The following is a 27,613-nucleotide window of genomic DNA, read 5'->3' on the forward strand; positions in this document are numbered from 1 at the left end:
TCAGAAACTACTCAACAGATTAACACCATTTAAGCAAAAGGCATGAGTCTGAACTGAGGACTACCTTTTTGCCAAATTTGGTGTAATTCCGTTCCGCAGTTCGGGCTGTAGCTGCGGCTAAAGGTCCTATGGGAAAATGCATGGGGAAAATGTGTTTTGGGACCCCCCTTTTTTCTTGGCCCCCGCTTGACGAATCACCCCGAAACATTCAGGATAGGAGCGGACCGGAGCTGGCCAAAAGTTTTGAAAATTTGGGGAAGATTCGTCAATCGGCACAAAAGTTATTGGGAATAGAATGTTGTGGATTTCCTATGGAAAATATGTGCTAACTATATATATATATATATATATATATATATATATATATATATATCTCAAAACCAACAGAGTTCCCTCTTATGGAAGAGGTTGATTTCAAGCTTTATTTTGCACGAAGACTGCGCTCATGGGACAAAAGATATCATCCAGAATTCAAACGCCCAAGCCATACGCGTTTCAAGTCAAAAGACCCTTCTTCAATGGCTATCGGCACCATAGTATCACAGCACTTTTTCCTGTGCAAACTAAAATAAGCTCCATACGCCGCAGTGGGCGTGGCCTCACCTTCGGTCCTTCTGGTTTATGTAGTTGCACGTGGTTATCTCGAGTGAGTCCGTGTTGTGATACTTCATTACCAGTCAATAACATCACAGTGGATTGACGATCACCTTAAAATCATCATGAGGCATTCTTGTTCCTTTATGCTTGCAGGCAACCAGCCTCACCGGAGGTGTCTTGTGAACATCGCCTTGGGAACACTGTACTCACAGCGGGGCTCTTCCGCGACCGAGGAGGCTGCTTAACACCAAAACCTACAGAATTCCCTCTTATAGAAGAGCCAACATCAGGTAGGTAGATTTCAAGCTTTATTTTGCACGAAGGCTGCGCTCATGGGACAAAAGATATCATCCAGAATTCAAACGCCCAAGCCAGACGCGTTTCAAGTCAAAAGACGCTTCTTCAGTGGCTATAGACACCATAGTATCACTGGTAGGTTCTCACTATTGTGCCCATGTTTTCTCATCATCTGCGACTCTCACCAAAGAAAGAAAAAGTATAAGTAGTGATTTGTGTATATCAAAGAAAGACCTTGTGAAGTGCAAGGATAAAGTATTCCTCCAATTAAAATTGAGATAAGACTCACATATACCAAGTCCCAATTTATTCAAATTTGTGAGCTTACTCAAAATTTAAAAAGACTGGACGTTGCAGACCATTCTATGTAGGTGCCAACATGTTTCATTGCCTGTACTTTGTTGCAGCAATTTCATCAGGGCTCAAGGTCAACAGACTCCACCCTGGACTTTACATGAAGGATGACAGGTGGTAGCCAAAGTCACTCGTACTAGCTTCCCACAGCATCTAGCGTTGTCTCATTTCGGCATCAGTAACATGCTATACAGGAACAGCTCAAGGGGGTGTCTGCAATGTACGCTGGTGTGGAGGAAAAAAGAAGCATATGAGTTGGTGGAGAGCTTAACCCTTCGCTTATCTGAAAATATAAGGGTGCAAAAAGATATTGTGTCATCCAACCATTACACTTCTGCCACAATTCTGGATCCACAGTACAAACAAGTACAGAACACATTGATTCCTTTTTAAGAAGGGAATGTTGCCAAATACAAAAGTTTGATAGCTGCGGAAGCCCGTCGCTTAGAACAAGAACGGCTTTGAATTAGGGGCCTGCTACTCCAGGCCACAACAAGTACTGCGGTGCAGCCGGTGTCAAGTTCAACTCCAAAGCCTGAGGGCAGTGCGGTTGGCTTACGGCAGTCAAAACCACCAACAACACCAAGAAACAACATCAACAACAACAAGAACAGGAGCATCAGCCCCACCAAAATCATCACAGGAAAGGTTTCTACAGCAAGGGCTTGTTAGGTCCGTTGCTGAGGCAAAGGCAAAAGAGGCCGAGCAAAGTGGAGCACCCCAGAGCATTGAGCAGATGCTCCAAGCCTATCTGTATGACCCAACAGAGGTCTACATTGATCGAAAACCATTGGTGTATTGGTATGGGAAAATGAGCCAATGTCCAGTGCTCAGCAGGCTGGCGGTAAACTATCTGGCTTGCTCTATCGCAAGTATCTCTTCTGAGTGGGTTTTCAGTGCAGCTGGTGCCGTTCTGACAGTAAGAAGGATCAATCTCTCACCCTAAAACGTGGAGAGGTTAACCATGATCAAAATGAATTAGCACTTTATACCACCAGATTACACCTTACCTGAGGTAGCACAGCAGGAAGATGATGACGGTGACTTAAGTCATGGAAGTAGTGTGTTAGATGACCTACTTCTGGGTGAACCACCAGAGTTTGAGGGCAAGCTCTACTTCCCTGACAACTAGGCTTTTGACTTGTTACTTTCTTTCTTGCTTATTTACTTTTATTACTTGTGAGTGTCTCTGTCTTTGTGGTTCGAATCACAACGAATCCATCACCACCATCTTACTCTTTTATTGACAGATTAGAGTTGCAACTGTGTGCAGTCAGTGAAGTAGTAAGTCCACTCCTCTGAGTCCTGCTCCAGTCCGCTCCTGACTCACCCTAAATCCATTTCCCTCAAGCCAGACATTAGATGGAAAATAGTACAAGAAATCTGTGCCTGCCTCGATGTCCCTCCAAAGAACCTGACTATAGCAATCCTCTTTTCCGAGCCAATAGAAACTGCCCCTTAAGAACAGGTAAATGATGGCATGCTTCGGACACTGACTCTGAGTGATTGGTGTTTGTGTTGGTTTTGTGCATGAATTCTACTAGTATAATCTACACACAAAAAAGTGACTCAAGTCAATGTTTCCTTTCTTGTTGTTTAATGACAAAATTGTACTACTGCAGGCCGATCCATTGTATTTTTTTTATTCTGGACTCACTCGATACACTACATAGTTGGACACCATGAGGACCATACTATACTCGCAGTCAGTCAGTAGGATCGGAGATGATTGATGGAATAACTTGGGGCCTTTCATGAAATGGCCTAAAATTTAAACAAGTCAACAACAACCACACAAGACCTACTGTGTAGTGTTGGAGGCGAGTGTAGTGGTATGACTGACAGTGGTGCATTGATTTAGTTACTTAATTTGGAAAATGCTATGTTGCTGTATATGTGTGCTCAGTACTGTCTGGCTGAAAATCAAAGCAAAGTAGAGGTTGGGTGGGTGCCGCGGGCCTGGTCTGTCCTGTTGTTGTTGTCAGTTAATACTGGAAACAGAGTAGACATGATTTAGCCATGCTGCCTCTGAAAGTCTTCTTGTTGCACTACTCCTTAATTTATGCATTTTAACTGTACCTTTCTCTTTCATTTTTCAATATCCCTTTTGTTTTTTCACCTACACTTATAGGCCGGCCTTTACCCTGTGCTATGCTGAGAAAAACAACTCACACTTACCTTACCAATCTGCAACCGCCAGGCAGGCAGAGACACACGAGATTGACGGATGCAGCATCCATGGAAGGAAAGAAGAACCAAGAGGAATGCCGAGATGCAACTCCCAATTTGACCATAACATAGTAACTTACAGTATCACTATCTTCTAATTTGATTAATTGTTTCTCTTCAATCATTACGACTGTGTGTGTTGTTGTTTATTATGTTTACTTATATATTTGACCCCTACAGCGGGACGCCTGTTTGTTTTCTTCACCTGTTGCCATCCATTGTACGCCACTGCTAATACGCGGTAACAAAGCTACCGCTGGTGCCAGACACTCTCTCTCCTCCCGCGGACTGCCCAGGACCACATATCCCAGGGGGCATAGTGACTGGAGCCGCATCACTTCCGTGCCATCCGGCGCATAAAGCGACATCGGGGCTCCCGCGGCACGGGATGCCTGTTTGTTTTCTTCACCTGTTGCCATCCATTGCACGCCACTGCTAATACGCAGCAACGAAGCTACCACTGGTGCCAGACACTCTCTCTCCTCCCGCGGACTGCCCAGGACCACATATCCCAGGGGGCCTAGCGACTGGAGCCGCATCACTTCCGCGCCATTCGGCGCATAAAGCGATATCGAGGCTCCCGCGGCACTGGACGCACCTGGGCTCGCCCGGGTGAAGCCCAGGCCAAGGGCGAGCCCGTCCTTGCCCATCAGAGCCCTGATGAGGATGGGCTGGGCCCAATCTCTTGTGTCGCCTGGACTACGACAAATAGATCAAGTAACTTTAATATATAAATAACTGTTGTTGACTGCTACTCAGATTTCTGATCACTAGGGGGGCTACTGTTCATTCATTGTTCATTATTATACAAGTCACAGTCATTTATGTCTCTGACAGTATTAGCAACTGTCGTCTATGCCCAAGTTTTGCTAGTCGGTGGTTGAAAAAGAGTCTGGCAGGTGTCGGAGAAGCCCATTTATTGTATTAATTGAATGGATTGAAAAATAATAATATAATAGGGAAAAGAAAGTTGCCCAATGCACAGCATATAGCAGTAAAAAAGCCTGCTGGGGACGTACAACAAACTTTATTGAGCTACCTCACAGGAGCAATGGGGGCAATAGATAAACAAATATCATCAGTAAAAGAGTCAATAGTGGCAGGCACGACTTGTTCAAATACTCAACTAGACAGAGACAAAAACATAGAGCCATTAGAGTGTCCTGGGCAGAGTTTAAGGGATAGTTTACCTCAGAATGGCTGCGTCCAAAATGTATCCGATGAAATAATACTTAGCGATTCCGACTGTTTTACACCACCCCCCCAGAAAAAGAAAAAAATCAGATTCTAAATGATAAAAGAAAGGATATGCATGAAGGAGGAACAGATTATATCAAAGAAACTAGTCTGGCCCCTAATACCTCAAAACAAACTAAGCAGGGAAAAAAAGAACGGGGACAAGAAAATGCTTTTGGAAATCCAAAGAAGAAACCCAAAGAAAGACTGACTTACAGGCCAACGACTTTAAAAAACTAACAGTCCTGGTAGAGAGATTAGACCTCTACCTACGAGTCTCACTGGATAAAATGGGGGAAAGAATATCTGCAATAGAAACCTCCTTGACCAACTACTTATACAGTGGAAGTAGCAAAAAACATCTATTGACTCTAGCAATGGAAGGAATGATAATCAGGAAATAAGTAGCACCGCTGATCTCTCAAAAACTCATTCCAATACTGTTCATAGAAAAGAGCTAATAACTCCTCCTGAGAGTAAGTCTCCCGAAAGAACTTCTATTCCCAATTTAGACACTTATAAATCCAATATAACTGGTCATTACTCTAATAGTATAGAGAATAGGGACAGATGCGGTAGAAGTATGGATAAAATTTCAGAGCGTAGGTCAAATTACTCTACCTCCAATATAACAGAAGCACGTAACGATGATTGTAGTAGAGGTCAACATCTAGATCTACCCCCAGCGGCAACACCGTATACGGTCATCTTAGCAAATGTACCTAAATTAGGCATTTCAGAAAACGAAACATGGGAAACGCTCAGAAATAAAGCATTACATTGGCTTAGCATGAAGGTCGGTTTTACCGAACAACTCTTCACTGAGTTTAAGATGGCGCACAGGATCCAGTGGATAGGCAAAAGTAAAAAAACACTACCAGGGGACTGTGTGGTGCTAACATTTAGAACACTCCAATTGGTGAAAAATATTATATGGTTTGCAGGAAATAACATTGTATCATCAAGAGGGACTAATATACTGCCACTGGGTTTCTTCTAACAACCACCCTTTAGGGTAGATAGAGTTGATACTGCTAAAAGCACTGCGTCAGGCATAATTATACTTACAATCTCCCGACCGAGGTTTACCCTGCTCTTGGGTATGGAAGAGATAGACTGACTGGCCCAGCCACAGGAAACGCAGTTAAAGGAAGTATCGGGATGCATTCCCCATGGTTCATACCGCATAAACTCTATCTTAAAACCTAGCCTGCATGGACCATATTCAGGAAATGTTTTAGAACCACGGACCAGGAGCCTAGTCAACAACCTGACCAGTAACAGGTTAACAGTAAATTTGTGCCTAGAGACTGAGCAGGGAACAACTACGGTCATGAGCTTAGCTGTAAATTCATCTAGGTTAACGACAGCTAACCTCAAACATGTATCCATTATAAATGAACCTAGTTTTATAAATTTTTTTGGGAATATTTCTGGTATACGATCGAAATTGACTAACCACATATGGTATGATTTTGTGGTGAAATTTAATATTCTCTGCTTCCAAGAGACATGGGCCATTGCTGAAACTCACATTGAGGGCTATAAAACTTACCATACCCCAGCTATTCCATCAGTTTTTGGGAGGGCTAAGGGGGGTTGACAGTATATATTTCTAACTTCATTACGATTAAGGAAATATCTTTTGTAAAGTCAGAACCTAACTATCAAATAATAACCCTCAATATGACCAACCAAGACATGTACGTATTGGTTAACTTCTATAACAACGTACAGAAGGAATACTTGGGGGATGTTTTAAAGCAACTTAGAAATGCCTTGTTGCAAATCCAGAATAATTGTAATCAAAATGTTTTATTCATATGGTGGGGGGGGACTTCGATATTCCCCTTTGTACAAAAAATAACAATTTATCATGTGGCTTGACTGATGAGAATAATAGTAGTCTACCCCACTTCCCCCATACATCCAATGGTGACTGTCTAAATGAGATTCTATTTGTGCTGGTTGTAGGTTTTGCGAATGAGCTGTCCTCTCCACCAATTCCATTCACACAGACCTTTAATGGCAGAGGAGCAAGTACAATCATAGATTTCATTCTAATTTCAAACAGGTATGCTTCCCACTTGTTGAATTTTGGTACTCATCAAAACGCTGGCAGTGATCACTTTCCATTGAGTGTTTCATTATCTTATCCGTATAAAATTGGCAGAAGTGAAAGTAAGAGGATTTATGGGCCAAGAAATCTGGAAATCAAAAAAGTAAATGCATATTCTCTAAAATGGAATAAAATTGAACCACAGGAGCTCATAGAAGTAGTGGTCAAAAAATTGTTAAATTCTATCATGACGTGTTTAGATTCCTCCACTCCATATCATGAAATTTTAAAAAGCTACATGGAAATAACAAATGTTATTAAGGATTCACTGAAAGTTCAATTGAAACAGAGAAATGACAGGCGGAAGGGCTGGTTCAATAAAAATTGTACAAAAGCATACACTGATTTAAAATCTGCGTTACATAAAAAGGAGAGGGATAGTCTGGAGATTAGACAGCTTAGAAAAGCATATAACCGGGCAGTGAAATTAAGAAAAAGTGAAATAAAAAAAGAAACATGGGAAGAGTTGCATAAAGCCTGCATTAATAAGGATAATATCGCCTTTTGGCACGTGGTTAAATCCCCCCTCTTTTCAACAGCAGATACACCGTCTGTAGACATCGCAATAGAAGAACAATATTGGGTGGAACATTTTTCTCAGATCTTTGGCTCGTCCAATGAGGATAGGTTTGAAGGAGGTGCCTTAGGTAATATCAGTACCTGTCCCCAATTGATAGAGTTTCCTATAGCCCTTGATATCACCTTAGCAGAGGTTGAGTCTGCACTTAGGGCTAGTAAGGGGGGAAAGGCGCCAGGTCCAGATGGGGTCCCAGCAGACCTTTTTAAGTATAATATGGAGCTATGGTCTCCAATTCTAACAAGGGTTTTGGAAGCTTCCTGTATTGCTGGACTCATTAAATCATGGTCGGAATCTATCTTAGTTCCGATATTCAAGAAGGGAGATAGACAGAACCTGGCATGTTACCACCCTAACTCATTGCTAGACACACTGGGCAAAGTGGCAGGCCGTATTGTCCTTAACCGCCTACAACAATGGGCAGAGGACAATAATGTTTTGTCGGATCTCCAATTTCGATTCAGGGAAGGATTGGGCACCATAGAGCAAGGTCTTAATTTGACCCTTCTTATGGGTAAATATGCAAATGTGAAAGGGGGAAAATTGTATATGACCTTCGTAGACCTAACAGCCGCGTTCGATTGTGTAAATAATGGTAAATTGTGGAGAATACTGGAAGTAATGGGTGTGGATATCCCCATAATTAACTTCCTAACGGAACTCTATGGAGACGTGAATGCTAGGGTGCAATTTGGTATCAATGGAGAGTGTACGGGGTCGTTCAAAGTGGAGAGGGGGTAAGGCAGGGATGTGTCCGGGCACCCTTCCTTTTTACACTCTATACAAATGGTTTGGAACAAGCGATGCTGGAAGGGTGTCGGGACCTACCACAGTTGCAGAAACGCCCAATTCCCACCCTACTCTACGCAGACGATGCCGTAATCATGGCTCGGACCTCGATAGATTACAACGTGCTCTTAACTCCTATCATAAATTTATGGTAAATTTAGACTTAAAAATAAATATCAGTAAAACCTTTATAAGGAGCTGTGGGACAGGTGGAAGCAAACAGAAGGATATTTATATAGATAATATAAAGGTGGAGTCTACTAAAACATATCCGTATTTAGGTATTTTAATTGATAATAAGGGCTCATGGCGACAAGCAATAAAAGCAAGGAAATTACTTTTTATGAGGACAACAACGGCTTTGGTGAATTTTTCGCCGAGGTTGGGCAAGAGGCCCCCAATGGAGATGCTCCAAATATATTGTGCCAAATGCGTAAGCATAGCGACATATGGGGCAGGTATCTGGGGATATGGTGAAGTGAATGAAATACAGAAAGTTGAGAATGCCTTTTTAAGATATTTATTGGCAGTTCCTCAAGGCACCTCAACATTTCTTTGTCACACAGAATTGGGAACTCCCTATATCACAGACACAATAAAGATACAACCCGCCCTATAATGGCATCATATTTGGTCATCTCCTAAAACATCATTTAATCGGGAGGTTCTGAAGGATAGCCTAGGTCTCGAGAATGCCTTAAAGATCGGGTGGCTCAAGTACGTAAAACATCTTTTAGTTGACTTGGGTCTAGAAAATTACTATAAAAAACCCACTCTGCTAACCTCAATCCCTAGGAAAACTTTTAAAAAACAATGCATGAGCCACATGAAGGAGCTGAGATTCGCTGCAGAGGTAAATAAGCAAACAGTACAGAACAACCTAATGATGCAATCTAGCCTTGGCATTCAACCTTACCTAACGTTTATCATGAGTGGTTACGATAGATTTGTGCTGACACGCTTTAGGCTGGATGTATTTCATCCCTTGGTCAGCTTCCCTAAAACAAATGATTGGAGCAAACATCTAGCAAACTGCCCCTGCGACGAGGTCTTGCCGCAAACATCGATGCATGTGGTTCTATTTTGCAGATTCTATAAAGAACAATTAAAAAAATGGATCAAACCAATTTTAAAAATTTGGTGAATGAGACAGTGTCAACCGGCCTACCTTGCACTACAATTTTTAGATGCAGAATGTTTTACGAGGAATATAGTACAATATCTGAAATCTGTAATTAAGCAAAGAAAGTATATGTGAAGAATGTAATAGTATGAACTCCGTACAGTGATTCATTTTTTTTTTTTTGTTTTTCTTTCTTTTTAAACTGACATAGTTGCTTTCTTAAACAACCCTCTGATTGTTTATAGTGTTTGTTTACAGAGCTTAATAACGGTGTCACGAAACTATCAATTGAAAAGAATGTTTTACATTTAATGTTTTAATGAACTATGAAATTGTTTTTATTGTTGGAAAATTGTGCTTTTACGGGTTTTTTATATCATCATATGAAAAACGAATAAAGATAAATTGATTGATTGATTGACCCCTACAGCAATTTTTTTATTTTCTTTGCTAGCTTTAAAATGAAGTGCGGAACAACAGAACATAAAATGTATGTAATTTGTGTCTCTCTGGGGGCAGACAGGCAAGGCAATTGCATAATAATAATAAGAAGAATTAATAATATACTGCTGCCCTGTACTACTAGTCTAGTACTACTCATCATTCATGAACCATTAAGTCATCATCTTGCATGCATTTCCTTTTTCTCACTCAGCAGATTTATGATGGTCGTCTGCCAAGATTGTGTGTTGTCCACGTGTAGTGTTTGCCTTTGTCATGGGTAGGGACTGGAGCGGAAGTGGGCCTCGGATTCGGAGGGAGGCGAATTATGATCAAACCTTTGCCTCAAATATCCCTTCCTAACCATTCATCAAACCCTAACCCTGTTTGATTTCTATTGAGTTGTGACTATATTACATTTACACCAATAATTGATCACACACTTGCTGGGGCGGTTGTGGTGAAAGCAACACTAACTCAAGGCAGGGCGAGGATCTTCCTCTGCCGTATGTGTGTGTGTATATATATATATATATAGTTATATATATATATATATTCAGTGAAGAAACCATAGGTTTCAGGCATGTTATAGTTAGGAATTAGCATTTAAAAAACCTTAGAAATTCACTGAAGAAACCATAGGTTTCAGGGGCGTTATAGTTAGCTGGACTTTTCACTCGTACAAAACCATTGAAATTCCCCCGTTGTAGTTAGTTCAGCTAACTATAACTCACGCGTCCGCAATCCACTGCTGATGACGTCACATATTACATCACTCATGACATGGTCAGTTGCCCCCCTCCTCAGGCCACTTATAGCCCCGGGGACCCCATCCACCGGGCCCGGCCTTTGTTTTTGAATTTAAAAAAAATATATATATTTATAGAAACACCTAGGACATGCTGGACAAACCGTGTGTACCTATCACCATGACGATTTGCGTGATATTCATTAAAAGGCGACTATGCATACAATGAATCCACGTGGAATGTACTTACACCGCTAGTGAAGCTCTGACGTGTCTGACGCCCTACCGTGCCTAATCCCGGCACCCCCGCCGGTGGGTACTCTCCAAGTAGACACCCTTGTCATTTATTTATACAAACATGGGTAGCTATTGACGGGCACATTTAATACACATGCACACCAAGCCATGCAAAGGGGATTCGACAAAAATTCGACCAAACTATGCAAGAAACCCCCCTCACGGTTAATAAAACACACATCCACCACCGGATGTGTAATACTTTTTATTTTACTCTCTGGAAAGGAGACGAACCTCACTTGAGAGTCACAGCGTGCTCCTGGCTGAGCCCAATGCTGTGTTACACCCACCAGTGCCCGCCGAGTGCCACACATCTCTGTGTTGTATTCCACCAGCTAGTGCATATGCTATGACACTCTCTAGCCCATGTACACTGTAACACCACCCCGTGAATATGGCATGCCACACTTGCCTTCGCACGGGTTATATTGCCCCATCTAACGTGCCTTCCTCGATGCCTATGTTATAACGCACAGCGCTATGCCATACATATTGCAATCTGGGATCCATATCTTTGTCACAGTGCATATGCAACGTTACACTCCCCAGCACATATTTTATATTACAACTTTAGAGACTAGTTAGGTTACACAACACTGCCCTGTGCATATTACACTCCAAGGCGCATATCGCATAGCACACGCTAGTGCCTGTGATATCTCGCGATCTCCAATGAATCTGTCATTGCGCACAATGTATTGCATATTATATTTCACGCCCGGTTCATCTTATATCACACTTTTTGGTGCATAGTTTACACCATATACTATATCTAGTTTTCATTTTCAATCGTGCTCTCAGTACTATGTTCTATATAACACTGCGTCCACCTACCCTTTTCACGGGCATTACATTTTGCGATTGGGGGTGGAGGGTCAGGAGGTGTTTCTGCCAAGTGAGCCCGGAGTCACAGTCACAAACGTCCTCTTCTTCCTGAATAAAAGTGAGATTATGCTGCATACTTGTTCATATTTTAAGTAGTTCGCACAGACACACATTTTAAAAACAATAAAGTTCCTAATACCCACCTTCTCTGAAAAGTTAGCTTGCTGCCCCATCCACCTCTTCCCTATCCTCTGTTGTCTGAATCCATGGACTAGCCTCCTCCCTCCTGCCGTGCATGGTCTGATGTGCTGCCACTGCCCTCCATTTAGCATGATGTACCAGTCCACTCCTCCTGCCCTCCATTGCCCAATTCTATGGCCCATCATTGACCTCCTGCTTAGCATCTGTGCTTAGCTTGCTGCACCTATTCTCCTTCCCCCTGCCCTCCGATGTCTTTGTGCATGCCCCTGCTCCATCCGTTTTGCCCACCATGTTCCATGGACCTGCCACTCCTATCTACTCTAAATGTTCTGTTGAGCTGCCACTCCCCTCCCATCTGCCTGGCATTGTCAGATGACTGTAACCTGTCCCTGCCACCTCCACCCTGCCTGTCCACATGCCATGCCCCTATCCCCTTCCTCCTGTCCTCCATGGTCCATTTTACTGCCACACCCTTCTGCCCTCCCTGGTCTGTTGTGCTGCAACTGCTCCTCCTGCCTGCCCCGCAGGGTCTGTTGTGAGGCCCCATCCCATGAACTCTCTTGTCTGTGCCCAGGTTCTGACCCTCCCTTCTATCCTCCATGGTACTTTGTGCATGCCCCTGCACCCTCCTTCTTGCCCATCATAGCCATTGTGCTGCCACTAACCCTCCCGCTTGCCATGCATGGTCTTCTGTGCTGCCATGGCCCCTCCCACCTTCCCTGTGTGGTCAGCTAGCTGCCCCTGACCCCCTCCCACCTTCCCTCCATGGTCTGTATGTATGCCATCATAGTCTCATTGTTGCTCTCCATGGTGTGTCTTGTTTCTAGTGCCCATCCTGCCTGACCTCCATGGTCATCTTGCAGCTCCTGCCCTACCCCCTTGCCCCCAGCCCTCTGTTTCCATGTGCAGACCCCTATTCCCTCCCTCCTGGCTTGTCTGTTCCATTGTAATGCCCCTGATCCGTCCCTCCTGCCCTTTATGGTCTGTTATGCTGAAGCTTTCTCTCCTGTCTGTCCATTATGGTCAGCAACTACCATTGCCTCTTTCCCCTCTGTTCTTTGTTGTCCATGTGCATGGTCCTGTCCCCTCCCTATTGATTTCTATGGATTGTTGTGCTGCACTTCCGTCCTGCATGCCCTGTGTGGTGTATTGTGCTGCTGCAAACCCTGATGCCTGCCCTGTAGATTCAGTTTGGTACACCTCTCTATGTCCCTCCTGTCCTCTGTTATCCGAGTCCATGGCCCTACCCCAATTCCTCCTGCCTACCATGATCCAATGTACCATACTTGCGAACATTTTGAACTTGGTAAGAGGGAGATTTTGAAAAAAAACTGGGGTATTGATTTTCCCCTTTGAGTTATATGGAAAAAGAGGAGATTGTAGACAGGAGACAGATCAAATAAAGTCCATTTGAGCTTAAAAACATTGGACGTTTCCTGGCTGAAACGGGTCTGTTGGCATGTATGGTTGTACTACCACTGCCTCTTCCTTCTGCCCACAATGGTTATTATATTGCCACAGCCTCTCTTGCCAGTCCTGTATTTTTGGTGTGTTGCCCCCGCCCCCCTTTCCACTGCCCTCCATAGTCTGTTGTGCTGCCACTGCCCTTCCTTCCTGCCCAGTGTGGTCAAATTGTTGCCTCTGCACTCTCCTACCTGCCTTCAATTTTCAGAGTCCGTGCCCCTGGCCTCTGCCTCTCAACAGTATCCCAATGAACAACTAGATTGCTAAAATTCTATATTTATTACAAAAGTGTGGAACGCCTGACGTCATCTTGATGTAATCAAAATTGTAATACCTAGAGCATTTCCTTTAGAAATAACATATATGAGAGGGTCTTACTTGCATCAAAATTATGGTTAGTGCTCTAAAAAACTAAAATGAGAACATATTTTCTGAGTTTTCAAATAGCGACAAAGAACTTTTAAATTATTTGTAATCTTTATGTTTTTTTATCCAGTTGACCACTTGATTAAATGTTGCACCTAGGGGAGAGGATGCGGTGTTACTTCCAGAGCTGCAGACTTTGCAACTGGGGAACCAGGTTGGAGTTTCTGCTTCAGTTCAACATTCTGTGATTCTGGTCAAATCACTTAATCTCCCCATGTCTACAACCAAAATGAATTTGATCTTGTGTGATGTAACCAATGCTCATGTAAAGCACTCCAATACCTGACAAGTCTGCACTATACAAAACTGCAAATACACAAAAAATAAGTGTTTTGCACACTTCTGTCATTGGGCTACATGTGGGCTACATCTGGGTGATATGTGTGCTGCATTTGGGCTCTTTTGTCTCTGGTGGCCATCTTGGGAGATTTATTTGTTATGAAGTTTCCTAATTTCCTCAAGTACTGCAGTCTCCTCAGTAGGAAATGCTTTCAGTTTTTCACTTTGATTCCATCAAGAAGGTATTCAGATATGTCACACATTTGCCATAAATTCTGAATGTTAGCACTCTAGTTGCTCATTAGATCACTGTAGTAAAGCTACTGCTCACCACGGAAGTCTGCTGCTGGTATTAAAAGTGCATGTTTCAGCCTGCATATCAGAATTTTTTGATGAAATAGAAGAGGATTTGAGAAGTCACTCAAAATGTGCCCTAATTTCTCTATCTTCAGCACTAATCATAATTTCTATGGGAAAATGAACGCCCTCATTGTGTTCCTATTTAAATTAAATGTTTTAAGTGTTACCAGTTTATTCCAATCAAGATGGCTTCAGGTGTGCCATACTTTTGTCATAAGTAAGACAGTAAGTGCTCTAGTTGTTCTTAAGAACACTCTGGGACATTCTGTCATTGGGCTATACCTGGGCTACATCTGGGTGATATTTGGGCTACATTTGGGCTCTTTTGTCTCTGGTGGCCATCTTGGGAGATTTATTTGTTATGAAGTTTCCTCATTTCCTCATTTACTGCAGTCTCCTCAGTAGGAAATACTTTCAGTTTTTTATTTTGGTTCCATCAAGAAGGCATTCAGGAGGAGGAGCTTAGCGCGTGATCAAGATGGCCGCGTGAGCCTCGAGCTCCCGAGACCCTCGCTCCCTCCGGCAGATATCCTGTCTATTATCCTGCTTTTGACGCCGGGAATATTGGAGGGGAGCCGTTGCTGAGGCGAGAGCCGTTGTTCGGATCGAAATCGCCCACCGGAGACCGAAGTTGTACTGCCTGGAAGTTTGTGGCCTACTCCCCGGAAGGTGCCCCGGACTTGCGTTGGCACAGTGCCCGTGCACTAATTGAACAACAGCGGCCACGCGAGGGGCGAGTTGTCGGAAGGAAGGTGTCCTCACTTTCACTTTCGCTTTCGCTTTCCTGTCTCCACCGCGCCCGGCCTGGACGTGGGTAGCGCCAGTCACTGGCTGCATGGTTGTCTACTCTGTATGGGCAAAGAGATTGTCCCCGCGGCAGATTGCGATGTCGAGCAAATCGGACGCCGAAAAACAGAAGCCCAAAAGTACCAGGCGGGGAGGCTACACCCAGACTAACAACATGGACCGCTATGCCCACCAGAAGGGGTCGCCGGTGGGATCGGGACAGACACTGGAGGCCTTGAAGGACGTGTCGCCCCCCTCCGCGGAACCAACCCTGCAAGATATCATGGGGGCCATCGAGGGGATGAAGTCCTCTATCGGGCAACAATTTGAGACCCTGGCGCATAAAGTGGATGCCATATCGATCGACGTCAATCTGATTCGGGCAGACCTGGGGAAAACTAATGAGCGGGTTCAGTCCTTGGACCTCAAGACTGCAGGCCTCCTGGGCGACGTCTCCGGCCTTCAGCTGGAAGTCCGTACCTTGCGGACTGCAAATGATCACTTTGCCCGACGGTTGGAAGAGTTCGAGGGCCGCGCAAGACGCAATAACGTGCGCATTATTGGGGTCCCGGAAAATTCGGAGGAACAGTCAGTGGACCTGTTTGTGGAGGACCTGGTGGTGAACCATCTGGCGCCCAAAGGCCTTAGTAAGTTTTTTACTGTTGAAAGGGCCCACAGAGTTCCTGGCGGGAGGCCCAAGGTGGGGGCCCCTCCGAGGCCAATTGTCGCCAGGATCTTTAACTTCAGGGACCGGGATGCCATTCTGCAAGCATCACGGGTGTCCGGCCCGACGCTATTCCAGAACACCACTGTAAGTTTCTATCCGGACTTTACCCAGATGGTACAGAAGCAACGACAAGGCTTCCTGGCGGTCAAGAGAAGGCTACGGGAGATGGGACTGAAATACGCCATGCTCTTCCCGGCCAGGTTGCGTGTGGTGTTCGAAGAGCGGACTTTCTTTTTTGAATCACCGGACATGGTCGGAGATTGGCTGGACACATTGCCCCAAGGACGGACTAACGTGGAACGCTCCGGTGGAGCAGACGGTGGCGGTGATGAACAATGAGTCTGGACTTAAGTACTAGATCTCCGGTTCCCCTGGGAGGGTGACAGTCCGGGGGGTAGCGGGGGCAGTATGGGAGCTTTTTCCTCCTCTGGGGTTCTTTTTGTAGATTAGTCTTTGTATGGGGCGACAGGCACACTGCAAGTTGGGGGGCATTTTAGAGCTTACGCAGGGGTGCAGGGTGGGGGGTGGATTGGGGTTGTTGTTGGGGTTGTTGTTGTTTTTGGTTATGCAAGGCGTAAGGATGCAAGCTTCTGTGATTCCGGTGCGGTTCCACGCGGGGGGGGTGGTCTCCTTACATGTTGGGATGGGGGGTAGGGGCTTAAAAATACTCAGTTGGAATGTAAATGGCTTGGGGGATCGTATTAAGCGTGGGATTGTCCTGCAATTCCTGAAGCGATGTACCCCTGATATTGTCTTATTGCAAGAGACGCACTTGATTGGTAACATGTGCTATGCACTCAACAGGAAAGGCTACAAGTTTGTTGCACACTCCGGGTTTTCCTCGGGGTCTAGGGGGGCTGGAATACTCATCAGGTCCTCCCTGCCCTTCGAGGTCGACTCCACTACTATTGACGATAGGGGACGCTTTGCGGCTGTAGCGGGGAGGTGGGAGGGCAGGACGCTGGTCCTGGTGTCGGTTTATGTCCCTCCTGCATTGCAACCTTCCACACTTGCGGACTTAGAGAGGACTTTGTTGGATCTCCCAGAGGGAATGTTGGTGGTGGGTGGCGACTTTAATGCGGTAGGCTCCGGATTGCTTGACAGACACCCGCCAAGGAGCTCGGGGGGGGCTCAGAAATGGCTTCCGGATTTTGTAGATACCCTGGGACTGGTTGATTGTTGGAGACTACTGCATCCCACACAGCGGCAATACACTTTCCATTCCGGGGTGCATGGCAGTCTCTCCAGAATTGATTATGTACTTACCCTAGTTGCACACGCCTCCTTTGTCTCTGAGGCCAGGCACATGGCACGGGGTATTTCTGACCATTCGCCGGTGTGGATCTGTATGGATGTTGGTAGAGGAATGGGCGGTAGGGTGGCCCCAATTAACCCGTGGTATCTCAGGGACCCTATGACTCGTTGTGCGGTGCTGAAGGCGGTCGATCGTTACTTCCAGGAGAATCTCGGCTCGGTCACGTCGGCTGTGTCTTTGTGGGAAGCGTTCAAAACAGTGATTAGGGGAGAGGCCCTCTCCTTGATAGTAGCGGCCAAGCGTCGGCGAGACGCGGAGGTCGCCCAGATTGAGGCGGAGATCGCGGAATTGGAGCTGGCATTGGAGGGGGAAGTTACGGCGGCGGCGCTACACAATTTGACCCTTAAGCAGTCGGAGTACAAGGCCCTTGTGACGGACGCGGCCAAAGCCTTGAGTAGGGAACAGCGGGGCCGTCTGTACGACGTCGGGGACAAGGCCGGGAAATTAATCGCGTGGCTGGATAAAAAGGAGCGGGTCAATCGTGTTGTGCCAGACCTCGTGACGGAGGATGGCGTCGTTGTCGCGGAGCCGGATGGCATAGTCCAGTGCTTTGCGGATTACTTCCACACGGTCTATACCTCCGTGTCGGACAGGCCAGTGGGGGATTCGTGTGAACTCCTGCGTGATCTTGCTTTGCCTTGCCTTTCCGACATAGACAGGGACGATCTTGATGGCGATATCACAGTCGACGAAATCGCGGGGGCTATCCGTTCGTTACGTTCGGGCAAGGCCTCGGGCACGAATGGCCTGCCAATTGAGTTCTACAAACTCCGGCCAGATAAGATCTCTCCGCATTTGCGAGCTATGTTCGTGGAGGCGCGGGAGATGGGATGCCTCCCACGCGACCAGCGCCTGGCAACAATCGTGGTCATACATAAAGATGGTAAGCCCAGGAACAGGTGCAGCTCGTATAGGCCGATCTCGCTCCTTAATGCCGAGCCGAAGATCCTCGCTAAAATCCTCGCTAACCTTTTGGTCAGGGTGATCGGTGATCTGATCCACCCTGACCGATCCGGATTCATCCCGCATCGTAACACCGCGTTGAACCTTAGGCGCATCCACGGAGTGATCGCAAGGGTGGGGACGATGCGGGAGCCGGCCATTGTGGCAGCGCTCGACGCAACGATGGCTTTCGATACGGTAGAGTGGGAATACCTGTGGGCTGCGCTTGCGAAATTCGGCTTTGGACCCGGATTTGTGGGCTGGGTGAGACTATTATATGAAGAGCCTCTCGCTAAAGTCGCGGTCAACGGTAGGGCGTCCCGCCCTTACGGGCTGGGGAGAGGTACCAGGCAGGGCTGTCCTCTGTCGCCGCTGTTGTTTGCTCTTGCTCTCGAGCCGCTGGCGGCCTGGATACGATGGCACCCGGAGGTGAGGGGGCTTCGCTGGTCACCTGACCACGAGGACCGCATCTCCCTCTATGCCAATGATATCCTGCTTTATCTCGCTTCACCCCGGAAGTCCCTCATAGTCGTCTGCGACATTTTGACTTCCTTCGGGAGGAATTCGGGACTAACCATTAACTGGGGGAAGTCATATCTGTATGCCTTGTGTGGAGACGTCCCGGTTCCCCCGCGGAATTGCCCGATCCAGATCGCCCGGGAGGGTTTCATGTATCTTGGGATTTATATCTCTACCGACCCAACGGTACGGTATGAGAGGAACCTGGTCCCTCCGCTGGCGCGCTTGCGGCGAGATGTAGCGGGCTGGCGGCGGCTGCCGCTTTCCCTCCTTGGCCGTGCTGTGCTATTTAAAATGATGTCTCTTCCCCGTTTTCTCTATGTCCTGCAGAACACCCAGGAGCTGGTTCCGGCCAGCTACTTTCGGGAGGTTGAGAGTCTCCAGCGCTTGCTGCTGTGGGACGGCCGTCCGCGTATAGCGATAGCAAAACTAACTCTTCCTTGGTACGATGGGGGTATCGCGCTTCCCGACATCAGAAGATACTATTGGGCCTCCCAGCTGAGTGCGATCAACCATGGAGTCTACGGCCCGGCGCTTAGCCCCGGCTTTGCTATGGACCGGTGGTTGCTGCGTGGGGGTGGCTACTATAGAGCACTTTACTCGAGGCCCCCGGCTGGGTCCCTCACGGGGCCGACCGGGGTGGCGGTGAATGTGTGGAAGACAGTCACGAACTCGTTGGGCTGGAAAGATAGGCTCACCCTCGCCACTCCGTTGTATGACTCAGATATGCTGGGGAAACTTTGGCACTCTAAGGGATTCGAGAAATGGGATCTGATTGGCATCTCCAGGGTGGGTGACCTGCTGGCCAAGGGGCGGATTAAGTCGTTTGACGAACTACGGACGGAATATGCGCTGGAGGGCACGGAATATTTCCGGTATGCGCAGGTGTGCCATGCGCTGCGGTCGGTGCTCGTTGAGGGGGAAAAGGTGCCTGAGTCCTCTCCCTTGGAGGACCGGATCCTGGACGGCCATATGCCGGAGAGCACAATCTCCCTAATTTACAAAAAGCTTGTGAATGTCCGGACCGACCTCCTCATGGGGGTGCGGGATCAGTGGACTAGGGACGGCCTTGAGCTGGACGATGAAGATTGGCAATACGCCGTCTCCTCTCCTAAGGAGGTCGCGATCCCCGCCAGACTACGGCTGGTCCAGCTTAAGATACTGCACAGAGTCTACGTCACTGGGCCCCGGCTCGTTCATATGGGTTTTTCCGAGGATGGGTTATGTAAGAGGGGCTGCGGGATGGTGGGCACCTTTCTACATATCATATGGGAGTGTGGTGTGATTGCGGACTTTTGGAAGCGGATTCACGTTGTGATGCAGGAGGTCACGGGTATAGTACTGCACCCAGAGGCGCGGCGCTGTCTTTTGAATGTGTGGGGTCCTACAGATTATGACGCAGCGCAGACTCAATGGGTGACCCTAGGCAATATGGTGGCTAAGCGAGATATAGCACGACTGTGGGGATCTCATAGCCCACCCACCCTAGACGCATGGAAGGACAACATGGACTGGAGCATGTTTCGGGAGAAAACGGTGTATAGTGCACGGGGGAGGCCTAAGAAATGGCATAAGGTATGGGGAAGTTGGAACCAATATAGGGGAGGCATATGTCTGCCTCCTGCCATTGAACCGCCAGAGGAGCAACTTTCCCCCTAGCCTCACTTCCGACTTGGATCTTTCTGATGCACCTCCGTTAGAATGTTAGTGCCTCTGCTCTCCCTCATCCTCCCGATTGGTGGCTTTGATTTGATGCTGGAAATGGGGCCGCGCCCCCGCTGGGAACTGGCACGAATTTGTGGTGTATACTGCCTTGCTCGTTGTGTTTATTGTAGGTAGTTTTCAAAAATGAAACCTTTGTCATTATCCTGCATTAGAGCTATGGAGGACTTCACGTGTTGACTGATTAGCTGCCGAACCTCCGGGATGTCGGCTGAATAGCTGTGTATCTGATTTATGCGAATAAAGGTTTTAAAAAAAAAAAAGAAGGCATTCAGATGTGTCACACATTTGCCATAAATTCTGAATGTAAGCACTCTATTTGCTCATTAGATCACTGTAGTAAAGCTACTGCTCACCAGGGAAGTCTGCTGCTGGTATTCAAAGTGCATGTTTCAGTCTGCATGTCAGAATTTTTTTATGAAATAGAAGAGGATTTGAGAAGTCAAAAGGTGCCCTAATTTGTTTTTCTGCAGCACTAATCATAATTTCTATGGCAAAATGAACCCCCTCATTTTGTTCCTTTGTAAATGAATGTTTTAAGTGTTACCACTTTATTCCAATCAAGATGGCTTCAGGTGTGCCATACTTTTGTCATAAGTAAGACTGTTAGTGCTCTAGTTGTTTGTTAGAACACTCTGGGACATTCTGCCATTGGGCTATACTTGGGCTACATCTGGGTGATATTTCGGCTACATTTGGGCTCTTTTGTCTCTGGTGGCCATTTTGGGAGACTTATTTGTTATGAAGTTTCCTAATTTCCTCATTTACTACAGTCTCCTCAGTAGGAAATACTTTCAGTTTTTTACTTTGATTCCATCAAGATGGCATTCAGATGTGTCATACATTTGTCATAAATTCAGAATGTTAGCACTCTTGTTGCTTATTAGATCACTGTAGTAAAGCTACTGCTCACCAGGGAAGTCTGCTCCTGGTATTGAAAGTGCATGTTTCAGTCTGCATGTCAGAATGTTTTAATGAAATAGAAGAGGATTTGAGAAGCCACTCAAAATGTGCCCTAATTTTTCTTTCTGCAGCACTAATCATACTTTCTATAGCAAAATGACCCCCACATTTTAATCCTTTTCAAATTAAATGTTTTAAGAGTTACCACTTTATTCCAATCAAGATGGCTTCAGGTGTGCAATACGTCTGTCATAAGTAGGACTGTTAGCGCTCTAGTTGTTCTTTAGAACACTCTGGGAAGCTGCAGTAGAACACAAAGGAATCAACTGACAGTCTCTGCCCTTGTTGGATGTACATGTTTTACTGAGAATGTCAGACTTCATTCTCACGTGACTGAGAAAGATAATGTGAATTTACAGAAAATATGCTCTCAGTTTAGCTTATAGATCACCTTCCAAACCTCTGTGGGAAAAGCATGAGAAAATAGTTTTCTCTCAAACATGATTCATGATATCACAGCAGAAGGCTTATTCACATGGTAAAATCACCTTAAAAGACACCACAATTCCTAAAATGAGTATGGTACCATCAACAAATGATTTATAATGTAACTAAAGTCTTAAAACCGTCTATTAACTGCAATGCTGTTTAATGAGGTGCTATCATGTATATTGGTCCCAAGATGGCTGCTAACACTTCTTGGATGAAGTACTGACAGCCAATCAGATCTCACGATGAGATGTGTGGTTAGGCTCCGCCCAGATATATCTATCTTTTTAACTCTAATTTTCTCAGGAGCTACTGAACGGATTTACACCATTTAAGCAAAAGGCATGAGTCTGAACTGAGGACTACCTCTTGGCCAAATTTGGTGTAATTCCGTTCAGCAGTTCGGGCTGTAGCTGCGTCAACAGGTCCTAAGGGAAAATGCATGGGGAAAACACGTTTTGAGACCCCCCCTTTTTTCTCAGCCCCTGCCTGACGAATCACCGTGAAATTTTCAGGATAGGAGCAGACCGGATCTGGCCAAAAGTTTGGAAAATTTCGTGAAGATTCCTCAATCGGCGCCAACGTCATTCCAAATAGAATGTTGCGGATTTCCTATGGAAAATAGGTTCTAACTATAACTACCTAATAACTTTGGCGCCGGTTGACGAATCTTCGCGAACTTTTCAAACCTTTTGGCCAGCTCCGGTCCGCTCCTATCCTGAAAGTCTCAGGGTGATTCTTCAAGTAGGGGCCGAGAAAAAAGAGGGGTCTCAAAACGTGGCAAAAAGGTAGTCCTTAGATCAGAGTTGTGCCGTTTTGTTAAATGGTGTAAATCATGCATTCCACAGCATACATTGAAAGAGGAAAATGCCTTTACTGATTCTTTTTGTGCAGGAAGGTGTCCCTTCCTGCACAAAAACAATCTCCACACGACACAGACATCCTTGCACCATGGTGCAAGAGTGCCTGTGTCACCGCATGGCTGCAGTTTGTGCAGCAGTGCAGAGGAAAGCACAGAGTTGCAACATATTCATGTACATATGTCACATCCCTGTGCTTCAGAAGTGCCACAGTTCACTGCAGTTAAAGAGCTTGCAGTGTCACGCTGCAGTACTTCCTCATAAATCTTCACCTATAAATTCACCATACACTACTAATGCAGTCTTTCAGTCAATCATGCTGTATACATATATTCAACCAAACGTTCACACATTACCTTGCAATTATAGTTTTTTCTTTAACCAGATAAGGTAGTTCTGATAAGAACTTCTTTTTTCTTCTTTTTTCTTTTGTATTTAAAAAAAAGTATTTTTAACAATTTTGTATTTTTTTTTTTTTTTCAAAACATGAACAAAAGAAAAGAACGAATAAAACAGGAAACATTTGGAATTACTTATCATTCCAAAAACAAATAAACAAAAAAATTGACGACGATGGTTGCGTTGTGTAGCACAAACTGCATCCACCGACTGCTCACCGAAGCATATAAGTTTCTTACTCTTCACGCAGTGTTGCTCGAGAAAGGCGTATTCTGCCTAATGTCCATTTCAGGTGTTCCTGAGGACGTTCCAGATGTACTTGCCACAGCAGTTGAGGGGTTCAAAGCAGCTTGCCTCATTTCCTCCCGAGCAAGATTGAGAGGATGTGTGGTCCGGAGATGCTTGTACATAGAAACAGTGCTACAAGAGTATTTTTTTTCACTGCCTCTTGACAGGACTCGGTCACAAATTTTGCACGTCACCTTTCTCACATTTACTTTCTTCTCTCCTGGTGGAAAAGTGAAGAATTTCCACACAACAGATTCCGGCCTCTGTGGACGTGGTGCCTCATGCAAGAATTATTTTTCAAAAGATACTTCCTCCTGCTGTTTCTGCTGTCCAAATGCCATTTTGTTTGATATTTTTTGAAAAACACCAAAAAAAACAAGCAAAAAGGGTTCTTGTAGGAAAAGAGATGTTTCTCTAAAGATACTCCAAAAAGAATTATTAAAATGGGTGGGGTCCTTCAATAGTTACAATGGGAAATGTTATGAACCAATGAAATCTTTTTTTTTGAGGTCACATGGTATCCGCGCACTCTGCGCTCACAAAGCACGCACCCGACGCGACTTTGCGAAAATATTTTTAAAAATAATATACGTTTATTATAAGTACAAATATATTATTTTATTTTATTTTACGGACGCGCGCCTGAAAGTTACGGCATGGTGTGCTAGCTGCTCCTCCCTACTTCTATGAGGTCAGAACCTTACTCTCTGCTGTTTTAAAAAATATCACTGTTATCAGTATATTTTATTCTACATTTGCGGCGCTTTAAATTTTGTTTTTAAAAATTGTACCTGTCATTTGGTGATTGCCATTGCATGATAATACCCACCGGGGCAGACTTTGTTACACGCCTTCTCCCCCGAGCCGTTCTCCCCGGTCCACCACGGGTTGTCCCGATTGAGTGGAGGGAGGTACTTCCGGCCGGGAGGAGGTTAGCGCTCTAGTCCCCGCTGCACTGCTTAAAAGCAGATGGTTCACGGAGCGCGCAGCTGATGCGTGCCTGAAAGTTACGGCATGGTGTGCTAGCTGCTCCTCCCTACTTCTATGTGGTCAGAACCTTACTCTCTGCTGTTTTAAAAAATATCACTGTTATCAGTATATTTTATTCTACATTTGCGGCGCTTTAAATTTAGTTTTTAAAAATTGTACCTGTCATTCGGTGATTGCCATTGCATGATAATACCCACCGGGGCAGACTTTGTTACACGCTTCCTCCCCCGAGTCATTCTCCCCGGTCCACCACGGGTTTCCCGATTGAGTGGAGGGAGGTACTTCCGGCCGGGAGGAGGTCAGCGCTCTAGTCCCCGCTGCACTGCTTAAAAGCAGATGGTTCACGGAGCGCGCAGCTGATGCACGCCTGAAAGTTACGGCATGGTGTGCTAGCTGCTCCTCCCTACTTCTATGTGGTCAGAACCTTACTCTCTGCTGTTTTAAAAAATATCACTGTTATCAGTATATTTTATTCCACATTTGCGGCGCTTTAAATTTTGTTTTTAAAAATTGTACCTGTCATTCGGTGATTGCCATTGCATGATAATACCCACCGGGGCAGACTTTGTTACACGCTTCCTCCCCCGAGCCGTTCTCCCCGGTCCACCACGGGTTGTCCCGATTGAGTGGAGGGAGGTACTTCCGGCCGGGAGGAGGTTAGCGCTCTAGTCCCCGCTGCACTGCTTAAAAGCAGATGGTTCACGGAGCGCGCAGTGGACGCGCGCCTGAAAGTTACGGCATGGTGTGCTAGCTGCTCCTCCCTACTTCTGTGTGGTCAGAACCTTACTCTCTGCTGTTTTAATAAATATCACTGTTATCAGTATATTTTATTCTACATTTGCGGTGCCAAAGGCAAGCCCGTCTGCGCCCGTCCGTGCCAGGACACCGCCAGGAGCCAGAGATTATGATAGTTTGGCCCTAAATTTTGGTAAAAGCAATACAAGATACAGAGGGGCAGAACTCCTGCTAATCCGGGATACTTACCATTCCCCCGGTATGGTATGCCCTAATGTGGGGCTCCAATACCTGGAAGGGCCTTTCTCCTGCATAAAATGCAAACATCACAGTAAAATCCCCGTAGAAATCCGACAAATTGCCCCCACAACAATTACTCCAAGGCAGCATGTCACAGCCATCAATGCCCCCCCGGCACCTAATGCTACCGGGCATATCCCGATCCTCAAGGGCACTCCTCCCCCACATAGCTACATCTGGAAAGGGTTTTTGGGAAATGTGAGATCCCTCCCCAAACATGCTATAGAGATCTGGGATACACTAAATACCGATTCGCCAGGTGTGGGTTTTTTAACTGAAACATGGCTGAAACCCTCCAGTGGTCCCTCTATCTCTGTCGCTATTCCAGAAGGTTATAGGATTCAGGGACTGGATAGGCAGTCAAAATCTGGGGGAGGGGTCGCCATTATTCACAACGAGCGAGTAAAAATCACAAATCTACAACAACGCTCTAACACACAGATCGAAATCATGATCTTTAGGATGGAAATCACACCCCACGATACATGGAGAGGGGCAATGGTATATCGGCCCCCGGGCCCCATTTCAGACTTCTGGAAATAATAGCTCCCCGTGTGCTTTCCGCTAGCAATTTCCTATTGTTAGGAGACTTTAACATACATTGTGAAAACCTTGACCTTCCAGAGATATCATCGTTTCTTGCTGACCTTTCTACACTGAACCTTACCAAAATGAACAACAGCCCCACCCATTCAGCAGGCCATACTATCGATATTGTTTTCACTAACACACCCCGGCTCACTTGCGAAGTTCCACGCCCCGTGTGCTGGACGGACCAGGCACTTATTAATTTTCAAGTGCAAGGACTCCCAGCACCCCCTACACCGGCAGCTCGTACTCAATTCTCATTTAGACAGTGGCACAAAATCAACCTCGAGTCCTTCTCATCAGTCTTCACACCGCCCAGGTACCCCCTGATTAATAACCTTGAAGAAAATCTTACCCTCTTCAACACAACTGCCCTAGCGGCCATCAATGCGATTGCCCCCCTAAAAACCTGTTTGAAAGCTCCTAGACAATCCCAGGGCATATGGTTTACTCCTTAACTACGTAAGACCAAAAGCCACTGTAAAAATCTGGAAAGAAGGTGGCGTTGCACCCACCTCGAAGCAGACAAAGAGAACTATAGAGCTGCTCTTACCCTATATCACAAAAACATCAAACAGGCCTGCAGAACCCATATAGCCCAGCAGTTAAGTCAGGCAGGCAATACTCCCAAAATTCTCTATCAAATCTTGAAATATTTCACCTGCCCTAAAGCATGTGAACTAGAAGAAAACTTCTCCCAGACTCTCTGTAATAAAATCAGCACCTTTTTCATTAAAAAAATCGATGCCATTTATGATAAATTCTCTATGATGAGCCGCATACCAACGTCAGATGATACCCCGGTAACCCCCAATACTGGTGGTGTATCTCTGCTAGCCTTTCCCCCTCTCTCCCGAGACAAAACCATAGCACTTATGTGTAAGGTCAAATCTGGCTCACCTCTAGATGTCATACCTGCAAAAACCTCAGCCTCCCTTGCCACCCTGCTTTCGGACTCGGTCAGCCCTCTTTTAAATCTCTCCCTGAAAGAGGGCCTGGTAACCCCTATCTGGAAAGCGGCTAAGGTCATTAAGCTGCGGAAAAACAACAAAGCCCCCATGGAAGACCTTTCCAACCTATGCCCTATCTCCCTCCTTCCCTACCTGAGCAAGGTCCTTGAAAAACATGTGAATAAACACATCTCTGACCATATCGAATTGACGGGCTACCTGGATTCGTCCCAATCCGGCTTCTGCGCCAATTATAGTACGGAAACTGCTTTGGTGGCCGTCACTGACCACATCAGGCTCGCATTAGATAAAGGACAACCCACCATCCTGGTGCTTTTAGATCTCTCCGCCGCATTTGATACAGTCGACCATCAGACCGGACTGGGGGGAACGGCGTTGAAATGGGTAACCAACTTCTTATCCAACCGCACTCAAACCCTCAATCTGGGCCCGTTTCGGTCCACCACTGAAAAATTAACCAAGGGTGTGCCACAGGGCTCATGTTTGAGCCCCACTCTGTTCAACATTTATGTGGCCCCCTTGGCCACATTGCTGAGGAAACATGGGTTCATCCCTGTATCTTACGCGGATGATACCCAACTCATCTTTCCCTTTGACAAATCTTCTCAGACAGCCAAAGCATCCTTCTCCTCTGGCATGCTGGCCATCTCGCAGTGGATGAGCAGCAACTCCTTACAGCTGAATGCCAGCAAAACGGAAATTATTCTTTTCGGAGAA

This window comes from Triturus cristatus, chromosome 11 (assembly GCF_964204655.1).
Source record: "Triturus cristatus chromosome 11, aTriCri1.1, whole genome shotgun sequence".
Classification (NCBI taxonomy): domain Eukaryota; kingdom Metazoa; phylum Chordata; class Amphibia; order Caudata; family Salamandridae; genus Triturus; species Triturus cristatus.